General features: G+C 45.0%; 1 pseudogene; it reads right to left on the bottom strand.

Annotated features, from left to right (window-relative positions):
* Positions 1-8,232: 8,232 nt before the first annotated feature.
* Positions 8,233-12,280, bottom strand: part of LOC119316155 — a 16,280-nt pseudogene continuing 12,232 nt past the window's right edge.

The following is a 12,280-nucleotide window of genomic DNA, read 5'->3' as shown; positions in this document are numbered from 1 at the left end:
GTACTCCGCTTCACATGTAGATCCCGCCACGATGCTCTGCTTGCAACTGCACCAGCTTACTGCCCCACCATTCAAAATATACACGTATCCGGTTTGAGACTTAGAGTCATCCAGATCTGTGTCGAAGCTAGCGTCGACGTAACCCCTTACGACGAGCTCTTCATCACCTCCATAAACGAGAAACATCTCCTTAGTCCTTTTCAGGTAGTTTAGGATATCCTTGACCGCTGTCCAGTGTTCCTTGCCGGGATTACTTTGGTACCTTCCTACCAAACTTACGGCAAGGTTTACATCAGGTCTGGTACACAGCATGGCATACATAATAGAACCTATGGCTGAGGCATAGGGGATGACACTCATCTCTTCTATATCTTCTGCCGTGGTCGGACATTGAGCTGAGCTCAATTTCACACCTTGCAGCACAGGCAAGAACCCCTTCTTAGACTGATCCATATTGAACTTCTTCAATATCTTATCAAGGTATGTGCTTTGTGAAAGACCTATGAGGCGTCTCGATCTATCTCTATAGATCTTGATTCCTAATATATAAGCAGCTTCTCCAAGGTCCTTCATTGAAAAACTCTTATTCAAGTAGGCCTTGATGCTGTCCAAGAGTTCTATATCATTTCCCATCAAAAGTATGTCATCTACATATAGTATGAGAAATGATACAGAGCTCCCACTCACTTTCTTGTAAACGCAGACTTCTCCATAAGTCTGCGTAAACCCAAACGCTTTGATCATCTCATCAAAGCGAATGTTCCAACTCCGAGATTCTTGCACCAGCCCATAAATCGAGCGTTGGAGCTAGCACACCTTGTCAACATTCTTAGGATCGACAAAACCTTCTGGCTGCATCATATACAATTCTTCCTTAAGGAAACCATTAAGGAATGCCGTTTTGACGTCCATTTGCCATATCTCGTAGAATGCGGCAATTGCTAACATGATTCGGACGGACTTTAGCTTTGCTACCGGTGAGAAAGTCTCATCGTAGTCAACCCCTTGAACTTGTCGATAACCCTTAGCGACAAGTCGAGCTTTATAGATGGTCACATTACCATCCGCGTCTGTCTTCTTCTTAAAGATCCATTTATTTTCTATGGCTCGCCGTTCAACGGGCAAGTCAGTCAAAGTCCATACTTCGTTTTCATACATGGATCCTATCTCGGATTTCATGGCTTCTAGCCATTTGTCGGAATCCGGGCCCGCCATCGCTTCTTCATAGTTCGAAGGTTCACCGTTGTCTAACAACATGATTTCCAAGACAGGGTTGCCGTACCACTCTGGTGCGGAACGTGTCCTTGTGGACCTTCGAATTTCAGTAGGAGCTTAATCAGAAGTATCTTGATCATCATCAATAACTTCCTCTCTAGTTGGTGCAGGCACCTCAGGAACATTTTCTTGAGTTGTGCCATTTGCCGGTTCAAGAGGTAACACTTCATCAAGTTCTACTTTCCTCCCACTTACTTCTTTCGAGAGAAACTCTTTCTCTAGGAAGAATCCATTCTTGGCAACAAAGATCTTGCCTTCGGATCTGAGGTAGAAGGTATACCCAACAGTTTCTTTAGGGTATCCTATGAAGACGTATTTTTCCGACTTGGGTTCGAGCTTTTCAGGTTGAAGTTTCTTGACATAAGCATCGCATCCCCAAACTTTTAGAAACGACAACTTAGGTTTCTTACCAAACCATAATTCAAATGGTGTCGTCTCAACGGATTTCGACGGAGCCCTATTTAAAGTGAATGCGGCAGTCTCTAAAGCATAGCCCCAAAAAGATAGCGGTAAATCAGTAAGAGACATCATAGATCGTACCATATCTAATAGAGTGCGATTACGACGTTCGGACACACCATTACGCTGAGGTGTTCCAGGCGGCGTGAGTTGTGAAACTATTCCATATTTTCTTAAGTGTGTGCCAAATTCGTGACTCAAGTATTCTCCTCCACGATCTGATCGTAGAAACTTGATTTTCCTGTCACGTTGATTCTCAACCTCACTCTGAAATTCCTTGAACTTTTCAAAGGTTTCAGACTTGTGTTTCATTAAGTAGATGTACCCATATCTACTCAAATCATCAGTGAGGGTGAGAACATAACGATAGCCACCGCGAGCCTCAACACTCATTGGACCGCACACATCAGTATGTATGATTTCCAATAAGTTGGTTGCTCGCTCCATTGTTCCTGAGAACGGAGTCTTGGTCATCTTACCCATGAGGCATGATTTGCACGTGTCAAATGATTCGTAATCAAGAGACTCTAAAAGTCCATCTGCATGGAGCTTCTTCATGCGTTTGACACCTATGTGACCAAGGCGGCAGTGCCACAAGTATGTGGGACTATCATTATCAACTTTACATCTTTTGGTACTCACATTATGAATATATGTAGCATTACGCTCGAGATTCATTAAGAATAAACCATTCACCATAGGAGCATGACCATAAAACATATCTCTCATATAAATAGAACAACCATTATTCTCGGATTTAAATGAGTAGCCATCTCGAATTAAACGAGATCCCGATACAACGTTCATGCTCAAAGCTGGCACTAAATAACAATTATTAAGGTTTAATACTAATCCCGAAGGTAAATGTAGAGGTAGCGTGCCGACGGCGATCACATTGACCTTGAAACCATTCCCGACGCGCATCGTCACCTCGTCCTTTGCCAGTCTCCGCTTATTCCGCAGCCACTGCTTTGAGTTACAAATGTGAGCAACTGCACCGGTATCAAATACCCAGGAGCTACTACGGGTACTAGTAAGGTACACATCAATTACATGTATATCATATATACCTTTTGTTTTGCCGGCCTTCTTGTCTTCTAAGTATTTGGGGCAGTTCCGCTTCCAGTGACCACTTCCCTTGCAATAAAAGCACTCAGTCTCGGGCTTGGGTCCATTCTTTGGCTTCTTCCCAGCAGCTTGCTTGCCGGGCACGGCAACTCCTTTGCCGTCCTTCTTGAAGTTCTTTTTACCCTTGCCCTTCTTGAACTTAGTGGTTTTATTCACCATCAACACTTGATGTTCCTTCTTGACTTCTACCTCTGCTGATTTCAGCATTGAAAATACCTCAGGAATGGTCTTTTTCATCCCCTGCATATTGAAGTTCATCACAAAGCTCTTGTAGCTTGGTGGAAGCGACTAGAGGATTCTGTCAATGGCCGCATCATCCGGGAGATTAACCCCCAGCTGAGTCAAGCGGTTATGTAACCCAGACATAGTGAGTATGTGCTCACTGACAGAACTATTTTCCTCCATCTTACAGCTGAAGAATTTGTCGGAGACTTCATATCTTCGACCCGGGCATGAGCTTGGAAAACCATTTTCAGCTCTTCGAAGATCTCATATGCTCCATGTCTCAAAACGCTTTTGGAGCCCCGGCTCTAGGCTGTAAAGCATGCCGCACTGAACGAGGGAGTAGTCATCGGCACGTGTCTGCCAAGCGTTCATAACGTCTTGGTTCTGTGGGACGGGTGCGTCACCTAGCGGTGCTTGTAGGACATATTCTTTCTTGGCAGCTATGAGGATGATCCTCAGGTTCCGGACCCAGTCCGTATAGTTGCTGTCATCATCTTTCAGCTTGGTTTTCTCTAGGAACGCGTTGAAGTTGAGGACTACGTTGGCCATTTGATCTACAAGACATATTACAAAGATTTTTAGACTAAGTTCATGATAATAAAGTTCATCTAATCAAATTATTCAATGAACTCCCACTTAGATAGACATCCCTCTGCTAGTCATCTAAGTATAACATGATCCGAGTCGACTAGGCCGTGTCCGATCATCACGTGAGACGGACTAGTCAACGTCGGTGAACATCTTCATGTTGATCGTATCTTCTATACGACTCATGCTCGACCTTTCGGTCTTCTGTGTTCCGAGGCCATGTCTATACACATGCTAGGCTCGTCAAGTCAACCTAAGTGTTTGCATGTGTAAATCTGTCTTACACCCGTTGTATGTGAACGTTTGAATCAAACACCCGATCATCACGTGGTGCATTGAAACAACGAACTGTCGCAACGGTGCACAGTTAGGGGGGACACTTTCTTGAAATTATTATGAGGGATCATCTTATTTACTACCGTCGTTCTAAGTAAACAAGATGCAAAACATGATAAACATCAAATGCATCAAATAATAATAGTGACATGATATGGCCAATATCACATAGCTCCTTTGATCTTCATCTTGGGGCTCCATGATCATCTTGTCACCGCATGACACCATGATCTCCATCATCATGATCTCCATCATTGTGTCTCCATGAAGTTGCTCGCCAACTATTACTTCTACTACTATGGCTAACACGTTTAGCAATAAAGTAAAGTAATTTACATGGCGTTTCTCAATGACACGCAGGTCATATAAAAATAAAGACAACTCCTATGGCTCCTGCCGGTTGTCATACTCATCGACATGCAAGTCGTGATTCCTATTACAATAGCATGAACATCTCATACATCACATATAGATCATTCATCATTCATCACAACTTTGGCCATATCATATCACAAAGCACTTGCTGCAAAAACAAGTTAGACGTCCTCTAATCGTTGTTGCAAGTTTTACATGGCTGCAATAGGGTTCTAGCAAGAACGTTTTCTTACCTACGTGAAAGCCACAACGTGATTTGTCAACTTCTATTTACCCTTCATAAGGACCCTTTTCATCGAATCCGCTCCAACTAAAGTAGGAGAGACAGACACCCGCCAGCCACCTTATGCAACTAGTGCATGTTAGTCGGTGGAACCGGTCTCACGTAAGCGTACGTGTAAGGTTGGTCCGGGCCGCTTCATCCCACAATACCGTTGAAGCAAGATAAGACTAGTAACGGCAAGAAAGTTGACAACATCTATGCCCACAACAAATTGTGTTCTACTCGCGCAAGAAGAACTACGCATAGACCTAGCTCATGATGCCACTGTTGGGGAACGTTGCAGAAAACAAAAATTTTCCTACGGTTTCACCAAGATCCATCTATGAGTTCATCTAGCAACGAGTGATCGGATGCATCTACATACCTTTGTAGATCGCGAGCGGAAGCGTTCAAAGAACGGGGATGAGGTAGTCGAACACGACGTGATCCAAATCACCGGAGATCCTAGCACCGAACGGACGGCACCTCCGCGTTCAACACACGTACGGTCAGCGTAACGTCTCCTTCTTCTTGATCCAGCAAGAGGGAAGGAGAGGTTGAGGAAGATGGCTCCAGCAGCAGCACGACGGCGTGGTGGTGATGGAGCTGCAGTACTCCGTCAGGGCTTCACCAAGCACTATGGAGGAGGAGGAGGTGTTGGAGAGGGAGAAGGAGGCAACCAAAGGCGTGGATGAAAAGCCCTCCTTCCCCACTATATATAGGAGGGCCAAGGGGGGGGGGCACCGGCCCTAGGAGATCCAATCTCCTAGGGGGGCGGCGGCCAAGGGAGGTTTCCCTCCCCCCCCCCCCAAGGCACCTAGGAGGTGCCTTCCACTAGTGGGACTCTTCCCTTTTGTGAACCCTAGGCGCATGGGCCTCTTGGGGCTGGTGCCCTTGGCCCATGTAGGCCAAGGCGCACCGCCTACAGCCCATGTGCCCCCCCGGGGCAGGTGGACCCACCCGGTGGACCCCCGGGACCCTTCCGGTGGTCCCGGTACAATACCGATAACCCCGAAACTTGTCCCGATGGCCGAAATAGCACTTCCTATATATAATTCTTTACCTCCGGACCATTCAGGAACTCCTCGTGACGTCCTGGATCTCATCCGGGACTCCGAAAAACATTCGGGTTACTGCATATACATATCCCTACAACCCTAGCGTCACCGAACCTTAAGTGTGTAGACCCTACGGGTTCGGGAGACATGCAGACATGACCGAGACGACTCTCCGGTCAATAACCAATAGCGGGATCTGGATACCCATGTTGGCTCCCACATGCTCCTCGATGATCTCATCGGATGAACCACGATGTCGAGGATTCAAGCAACCCCGTATACAATTCCCTTTGTCAATCGGTATGTTACTTGCCCGAGATTCGATCGTCGGTATCCCAATACCTCGTTCAATCTCGTTACCGGCAAGTCACTTTACTCGTACCGTAATGCATGATCCCGTGACCAGACACTTGGTCACTTTGAGCTCATAATGATGATGCATTACCGAGTGGGCCCAGTGATACCTCTCCGTCATACGGAGTGACAAATCCCAGTCTTGATCCGTGTCAACCCAACAGACACTTTCGGAGATACCCGTAGTATACCTTTATAGTCACCCAGTTACGTTGTGACGTTTGGTATACCCAAAGCACTCCTACGGTATCCGGGAGTTACACGATCTCATGGTCTAAGGAAAAAATACTTTGACATTGGAAAAACTCTAGCAAACGAACTATACGATCTTTAAGCTATGTTTAGGATTGGGTCTTGCCCATCACATCATTCTCCTAATGATGTGATCTCGCTATCAATGACATCCAATGTCCATAGTCAGGAAACCATGACTATCGGTTGATCAACGAGCTAGTCAACTAGAGGCTTACTAGGGACATGTTGGTGTCTGTTATTCACACATGTATTACGATTTCCGGATAACACAATTATAGCATGAATAAAGACAATTATCATGAACAAGGAAATATAATAATAATGCTTTTATTATTGCCTCTAGGGCATATTTCCAACAATTAAGCACCAGCATTCATTACTCATCTTCAAATTAGCATTTTCAAGAAACCATGTACTCCCTCCGTTCCTTTTTAGTCTGCATATAAGATTTGGTCAAAGTCAAACTTTGTTAACTTTGACTAAGTTTATAGAAAAAAAACATCGAGATTCACAATATGATATCAATATTGTTAGATGCATCATGAAATTAATTTTCATACCATATAGCATTAGTATTGAAGATGTTGATATTTCTTCCTACAAAGTTGGTCATACTCAAAGTTTGACTTTGAGCAAATCTTATATGTAGACTAAAAGGAAACAGAGGGAGTACTTGGATAGAGACATTCGAAGTCAGATGCCTGCACCTTTTTTTAAGTGAAATTAAGGAGCTTTATTGCATGATTGAGATCCGGTTACATTCTGCTAAGAAGCCGCTAACTAAGAAGGGTGGACAAGAGTCCAGCCAAACGTCTGATACTGAAAGATTAGTCGCATGTTTCGCGCAAAGATCAACCGAACAATTAGCTTCTCTTAAGACATGCTGGATCGAGAAGGAAACGAAGTTTGCAGCTCTATTGCATGATTGAGATCCGGTTACATTCAGCTAAGAAGCTGCTAACTAAGAAGGGTGGACAAGAGTCCAGCCAAACGTCTGATACTGAAAGATTAGTCGCATGTTTCGCGCAAAGATCAACCGAACAATTGGCTTCTCTTAAGACATGCTAGATTGAGAAGGAAACGAAGTTTGTAGCTCTTGTTTTGATTTCATCGAAGATAGGCTTCACAATCGATCTAGGACTGATGCGAGTTCCAGAGGTTCGCTACCTCCAAGCAGTCCACCTCCATTACCACGTGCGAGAAGCCCCTCGGTTGGGCAAATATCACTCCCTCTCGCAATGCTAGAGTTTTGTCATTGAAGGGGTCAGTTACACCGGCGATTGGCTTGCTCCATGCGCCAATGAAGGAGAGGTGTGAGCGAGCAACTCCTCCTGCGCCTCCCACCTGGAGCTGTGTGTCGAGAGCGCCATCCGTGTTGATTTTGATCCACCCGGGCTGGGGTGGACTCCTGTTCTGAACCCCCATGTTGCATCGCTGGGTCGTAGGTAGATCTGGTAGAGCCAGGTCCAGATGCCTGCACCTAGTTTCAGCAACTTAGGGTCAGTTTGGTTGGCACCCTAGCCATCTCGTGCCTGGCCACAAACTCGCCTGGAACCTTCCTAGTGTTTGTTTGGTTAACGTCCTGAACGATCGAACATGTGCCTGGATGGAGCAAACCTGGAATCGTCGTTAGCCTGAGCCAACCGTGGCATCGCCATTAGCCTGGCCCAGGCCATCCGTTCCGGATGCCTGGTGCATGCCTGGTGCTGCCTGGCTATAGATTAATATTAAAATAATTGGCTGGGCTGATGGGCTCCATGCTTGTATAGATTCTTAGCCTTATAATATTCTCTCTAATACTTTTTCAGGCTAGGCTACCAACCAAACATCCCACTTCCAGGCCAGCCTGCCCAGGCACAAAACACATATTCTCCAGGCTCAACTCAGGCACCGAATTTCTCCAGGCAAAGTGGCCAGGACACGAACCAAACATGCCCTTAATAATAAGGTTTCGACGAATACATTGGACTCTACCACAAGCAACACAAACTGGACTAGCAGAGCAAGTTAGAGGCATTCATGTGGACTGACCACGGCACACAGCAAGTGGCAGGTGAGAAAACTCTAGAGTTGCTCCTTGGCAGCACCCCTGCTGCTCTAGCTCGCTGATGATGCCTTGCACGATCTAACCAACCAAGGGAACCCAACGTCAAAATGAGACCGCTTCCAGGTGCACCTAACTATCAGCAAAGCTAAGCAAATCTGCAAAATCCAAGCTTGCGCAACTCCCTCGATTGCGTGGAATCAAAGATCAGCCACACCTTGTCGAAGTCCTGCGCAACAAAAAATCACAATAAAAAATCTATAACTCTGTTATTACATATTAGCCATATTATTCAGATGCAAAGCTCTTGACATTAGGTCATCAGGTACAACCATGAAGAAAATAACATATAAGGCAAAGAAGAAATGCAATACCATACCCATACTCTCTGAAAAACAGTTATGATCAAAGTCATCCATGAACACTTTATGGCAATCATCATCATGAGATTCCTACAGAGAATAACAATTATGATGCTATATTATTTATGAATCGCATGCAAAATTAAACAAGGAAGAAGGGTACCTTTCGACCAATACAACAAGTAAAAGCATTGCTCCTACAAAGGGAAACATTGACTATTCGCAAAAAAAGGGAAACATTGACTACATTTGTGCGCTCAATACTTAGTGGCTCGGTACCAGAGTGATCATTACAACTAGCAAGTGAAATCCAATGAATTGTAGCATGTTCAATGTTACCTACAGAATGAAATATGTAATTGAAATCACCGGGACAAGCTCCTTAATGAGAAGGGGGGAAGATACCTTTTTACTCCGGCGAGCTTCAGGTGAGCTCCTCCACTGGTCCGAATCCATTTTCCTGATCCACACAAGCAAATAAAAAGAATGTCAACAACTCCTCCACTGCATTATAGGACATTAAGTTGTACTAGTAACAACAATGAGAAGTTTGTGAATAAATATACCAAATTTTATAAGGTTGTTAACAAAGCACATTTTCCATCTGTGTGAACATCATAATTATACTAAATCCCATAGTGATTAAATATCTGGATGTATTTTAACAAATTCTATAGTTGTCAACAAATTCCAAGAGAACTTGAAATTTCTGAACCTTCCACTTTCAGTTGATGATGGGCTGGCTCGTTGAAAAAAAACAGGAATGCAAGCATAACCTTGACTAGACTGGATCCTGAATATCTTGTACAACTATGAGTAAAAGCAAACTAAACATCACCAGTTTCCTACTGAAAGTTTAAACTTATGTATGTCAGAGTGGCTGGTGAGTGGTGACTATGTATTTTCGGGTTATACAGAAAATAAGGGCAAGATCAGAAGACAGCATGTTGCAAGACATTGAACAAAGCAAAAAGATTCAGATAAAGAGTAGAGCAAATACATGAAGATTCAGATTGAGCCACATGCTGGTGGGTGGGAGGGGGAGTGGACGCTGCCTACCCACGGACTGGTGGCCGGTGTTGGGCGTCACCGGCTGCTCGACGGAGGGAGCCGCTACAGGGGGCGGTGGGGCAGGGAGGCATCGGGCATGATCGGCACACCGCAGCGGAGGGTTTCCAGGGAGGCGGCACACCGCTGCAGGGGGCGCCGGGCTGGAACCCTCGCGGCAGGAGCGAATCCAGGGAGGCGGGCCGGTGGTTGCTTCCCTGCTGGATTGGGGCCGCCGCGGGATACACGGAGACGAGTGGATCAGACGATATTGCGATGGGCAATTTACCAAATTATTAGTGACGGATCTACCCTTTGAAAAATTAACTGGTCCCACCAAAAAATTGTACCGGTCCCACCGTTAAATGTAATTTTCTGTAATTTTTGTTTTGTAACTCCTTGTAACTCCTATTTTTCCATCGTCGGATTAAGGTGAATGGACGGCTTGTAAAATCGTCAATCACTGTAACAGTTGTAATTAATAAAATGGCTACATGCATTGCACAGATGCAGAGGCTGGGGGTATATCCTCCTTTTCTTAAAAAAGAATGAAAGATGAAACACTTGGCGTCACTTTGAAGGTTGAATCTCGCCGCTCCATGCATTTATCTCTTTTCTTTATTTCTTAATAATAAATGAGATGAGAAAACGAAAGAAAGGCAGATCGGTGAAAAAAAAAAACCGGTAATGGTAGCTAGCAAACGTTTGCTGTAGGGGAGATAGCAAGTGAACCATCTTTGCTGGCAGTTTTAGTTGTAAAACGAGATCAAACGACGACAATTTTTATACGAAAATTGCCTTCTCAGAGAGAAACTGCCATGTGGCCTCAAGAAACTGCCATCTCTCCCCTCTCCCTCGCAACTAAAACTGTCAGCCGAGTGTTTGCAAATGGCACCCTCCCCAACGAACGTCCCAGTTATGGGCGTCCAAAAACAAAAACAAGCGCCGCGAACCAACCTATGGTTAAAGGGACAATAGTATCCTCAGCCCACCAGGGTTCAAGTCCTGATGCTTGCATTATTTCGGGATTTTCGATGATGCGCTTTCAGTGCGAGGAGACGTTCCCACCGCCGACGAGGCGCCTACGGTGATTCTATAAAGTCTCAAGATGATATACCGCCTCAGTCTCTTGAAAGTGCTCATAAGGATAAGAAATACGTATGTGCGTTCATAGGAGTGAGTGTATGAGCGTATATATGAGCGCTTGCGTTTGTACTGTGTTAAATAAAAAGCAAGCGCCGTGCGTTTATGATTTTGCTCGGACCCCTAAACAAAAAAGTTCAAGGGTTGGCCGTGCGTGCGTTTATCTATTTTTAGGTTCGTTTATCTCTTTCTTATTAAATGAGAAAAAGCAGATCAGCAAAAAAAAAAAAAACAGAGAGACCGAGCGAGGAGTGACGCATGCAGACTTAGCCTTGATTTGCCTCGCGTACTACCTACCTTTTTTTTAAAGGGAAATATTTTTTTTGAGCATCGGTACAGACACAAGCGCTCATATACACGCGCATACACTCACCCCTATGAACGCATACACGCACACCCTACCCCTATGAGCACCTCCGAAAGACTGAGCCGGCATATAATCTTGAGATTTACGAAGTATAGGCGCCTCGTCGTCGACGGAAACGTCTCCTCCCACTGAAAGCGTATCGCCGGAAATCCTGAAATAAATCCAGGAATAATGCGAGCACCAGGATTTGAACCCTGGTGGGTTGGGATACCACTGTCCACCTAACCAACTCAAGCACAGGTTGATTCGCTAAAGGGAAATATATTAATATCAAGTAGATATCAATTACACCTAGCCTCTGCACCAACAAGATGTTTAAAAACATTCAGGATGCACACAACCAAAAAGAAAATAGAAACAGGAACAAAAAAGAAAAAATACCCTGCCATGGTGATCTATCATCCGCAGTAGCAACACTCTAACCACCACCAAAGACAACACCCGAACTAAAAAAAAGGTTCTCCAAAAGCAACGCCTTCAAAAGATGGATTGGCGGAGGGATCGATGGATGTTAGCGCACAAGACTGATCTTGGTCCTTATGCTTGCATCATAGACAAATACTCTTACATGGAGCCCAGAGTGCAGTAGGAGGCAGTCGACAACAAAAAAAAGCTCTAGTTAGCTTGTTCAAAGCTCGTAATAAAGAGGAATTCCTGTACAATGAGGAGGATAGACAGAGCGGCACAATTGATCATGTTGATAGCGACTATGATCACAATGAAGATGGCGTCTGTTACCCTGACACTGGTAGAAAAAGGGCCTATAGTCCCGGTTCGTAAGGGCGTTTAGTCCCGGTTCTGGAACAGGGACTAAAGTGTCGGTACTAATACCTCCCCCCTTTAGTCCCGGTTCAATCCAGAACCGGGACTAAAGGCCCTTCACGTGGGCAGTGCGCAGAGCCCAATCAGGAGACCCTTTGGTCCCGGTTGGTGGCACAAACCGGGACCAATAGGCATCCACGCGTCAGCACTTCTGTGGCTGGGGTTTTTGTTTTTTTTTGA

Source organism: Triticum dicoccoides, chromosome 6A (genome assembly GCF_002162155.2).
Source record: "Triticum dicoccoides isolate Atlit2015 ecotype Zavitan chromosome 6A, WEW_v2.0, whole genome shotgun sequence".
Taxonomy (NCBI): Eukaryota; Viridiplantae; Streptophyta; class Magnoliopsida; order Poales; family Poaceae; genus Triticum; species Triticum dicoccoides.
The sequence above is the reverse complement of the archived record's forward strand: the minus strand, read 5'-3'. Positions and strand labels throughout refer to the sequence as shown.